This window comes from Pygoscelis adeliae, unplaced genomic scaffold (genome assembly GCF_000699105.1).
Source record: "Pygoscelis adeliae isolate BGI_AS28 unplaced genomic scaffold, ASM69910v1 Scaffold191, whole genome shotgun sequence".
Taxonomy (NCBI): domain Eukaryota; kingdom Metazoa; phylum Chordata; class Aves; order Sphenisciformes; family Spheniscidae; genus Pygoscelis; species Pygoscelis adeliae.
In genome coordinates, this window is record NW_008824114.1 from 150,227 (window position 1) to 153,189 (window position 2,963).

The window sequence follows — 2,963 nt, forward strand, 5'->3', positions numbered from 1 at the left end:
AGCTGGAACAGAAAATGTAGGACAGCAGAAGGAGGGGAAAAAAGCTGTTGGTGGGGAGGAGGGAGAAAGAGAACGCTCCTTTCTGCCCTCTGTAAGGGGTCCCGCTCCCCGACGTGCCCACCCGGGAGCAGATCACTGCATGGGCTACCCCATGTCTGTGTTTTTCTGGGTGAGTCCTTGTCTGGGGCCTGCCTGGGGGATGCTGACCCAGGATTTCTGATGACCTGCAGCCTGCTCAGAGCGTGGGACACCTGGGTTGTCTACACCCGAGCCGGTGCCAGCAGCCCACAGGGGCAGGGTGAGTCCTCTCCCAGCACGTCGGGGCTCTCTGTGTCTCCAGATCGGCAGCACCTGAAGGATACAGGTCTGATGCTGTGCATGGGCACAGGGGCTCTTTTCTGATGCCCATCACTCCTTTGTCTCAGTGTTTCCTGGGGGCTGTTCGTGGGATCTAATAACTTCCCCATCCAAAATGACGCTGGTTTATTCCCATTGTCATAACATAGCTTCTGAAAGTCTGACGCTTCCTTCTCAGGATAAATGCAAGTGACTTGAACCTTGGATGCATGATTGGCACGCACCACCTCCTTCCTTCTTTTACACTTCTCGGGTTCTCGTTTATTTTTGCATTAGGTCATTTATTTTGTATGGGAAGACGTGCCCTGGAGCTGGCAGAAGTGCTCACTGTATGCTGCATGCCCTGCTGTGCCAGAAATGACGGTGGCAAGGGCAACCGAAGTGACTCGGTTTGACCAGCACACCCTCCTGCTTCCGACTCCTAAGAGACAGATTAAATATGAGCTCCACAGCTCCCCTGGTTCCTCCTCCCTCCAGAGCGTTGTAGCTCAGATCAGCACCCCTGGTCATTCAGGTCAGGCAGGAACGCCACGTGGTAGGTAAATACCTGCTAGCTGCCACCCTGGGTGCAGTCCCATCTCCAGGCAGCTTCCGCACCTGCAATACCTGTATACCTGCCCTGGTCGATGGTGTCTGCTGCCAGTGCCTGTGGCCGTTGGAAGATGTGATCCACATGCATTGGAGCCGGCTGCATCACTGGGAGCGGAGAATCTGAGCTGTGGCTGAGAGGGTCCTGCATGAAAGACCCTTCTGGAGCACCTTTCCCCCCTCTCGAGCTTATAGTCCTTCCTACGTAGACAGCTTGGCCTTTTTTTTTGCTTTTTGGTCTTGCAAGTGTCTCCGTGGCCAGGGCAGTAGGATGAAAAGGCAGAGAACAAGGGGGACCTGTAGAAAAGCAGGCAGAGAGAGCAGCAAGCCAAATCACCGAGGCAGGAGGGAAATTTCTCAGCTGAAACTGGGAACAACAGCTCAAAGTTTGTCACTGTCTGCACCTGATGCAAATCCATTTGCCGAGGGATGTTGGGAGCAAAGAGCAGAACGCTCCTGATTTCACAGGTTTGTGTCGTGAACTGGAAGATCCCAGACAGAAAGAGATTGGAGGAAAAATAAAAAGGAGAAAAACCAACCAAAACAAAATGATGCAAACATTGGCAGTCTTGGAAGGGGAGCACTCCCTTGGAAGGGAGGGAGGCAGGCAGCACGGCCCAGCCAAAATGCTTTAAAAGCCTCCCTTTTATATGGCATTTGTTCTTCAAAGACATTAGGGCTTGTAAAAAAGCCCTGCCATTTACCTCTGCCTCTGACATGTTAATGGTTGTATTTTTGAATCATTAAAAATTGAAATGTGTAGCACTTTCAGCAGCTGCCAAACCTCTCCACAGCCCAGCTCTCCCCCTTCTGCTCTCCTCCATCAGCCTTCTCCCCTCCCTGTTTCCTCCATGTGCTCTCTCCTCTGGCGCTCCCCCCTCCATCTTCCTCTTTCTACTGCCCCTGCCTCCCTCCTTCATTTTCCCGGTTTTCTCCCCCCTCTGCAGTTTACCCCCCAGCCTCCCTCCCCATCATTCCTCTGCTGGAGTCTCAATTCACGGGAAGCACCTGATAATCTGCAGCTTTAATACTCTCATCTTGCCATTCTCCTATTCAGTGGGACTCGGAGAATTAGAAAATGTATTTATCTAGGTACACTGGAGAGCAAGAGAAACAAAGAAACCAGCAGGGCTTTTCTAACGAGGAATGACTAATTTGACCCAGGAGAGCCCGTCCTCTTCCAAGCACTCAATTTTCCCCAGGTTTTGCATCCAAAGATAACATTGGCAATGCCAGTGGCGACGATGGGGCACCTGCCAGCCCGCAGCTACCGTGGGTACTGTGCTCCCTGCAGGGGCTGCTGCCAGCTGCAGAGAATGGCAGTGTTTGCTTTACCTGCTCTCTCAGATGTGACATAACCTGCTGCAGCCAGAGCATCAAGCGCAGAGCCAGCAGATGTGGGGATTTGGAGAAGCTGCTGTTTGTCTGCTGATGGCCCTGCTCGGGGCTCCTGAGCACTGAGAAGTTCAGGTCCTGAAGCGCAGCCTTCCCGAGGGCAGGCTGGAATGGGGCCGGGCTCCCTGCAGCCTTCCCGTGACTTTGAGCAGCTTCTGACAGCTCATGGATTGGAAACACCAACGGGTTTTCTCAGGTCTGTGCCCATGACAAATGCCTTGGCGCGGCCTCTGCAAGTGCTCTCAGCAATCACTACATGCTGTGGGCGCAGACAGCGCTCAGCTGGGGTTGGAAGCCTTGGGAGATGCATCTTGGCCGGCTCTTAGTCGCAGTGGGCTTCTACGACAGCCCCAAGAGGGTCGTGAGAAGAAGGGTGCTGTGGCCTTGCATCCCAGTGCCATGGAAGGTCCTTACCACGCTGCAGTGTCACCAGAGCCTTGGGCTCAGAGGGGTGTGGGATCATCCTCAAGTTCTCAGGGAGGGGGCGTTCCTGGGGGGGCGGCTGCTGGAAAGCACCCTTATGGAGAAGAGCAATGGTGCCATCGCCCTCCTGTCTCCCCAGACGCTGGCAGGAGTGCTGGGGATGCAGGCAGGGAGCACTGGGAGTGCGGGGAGATGCGGAG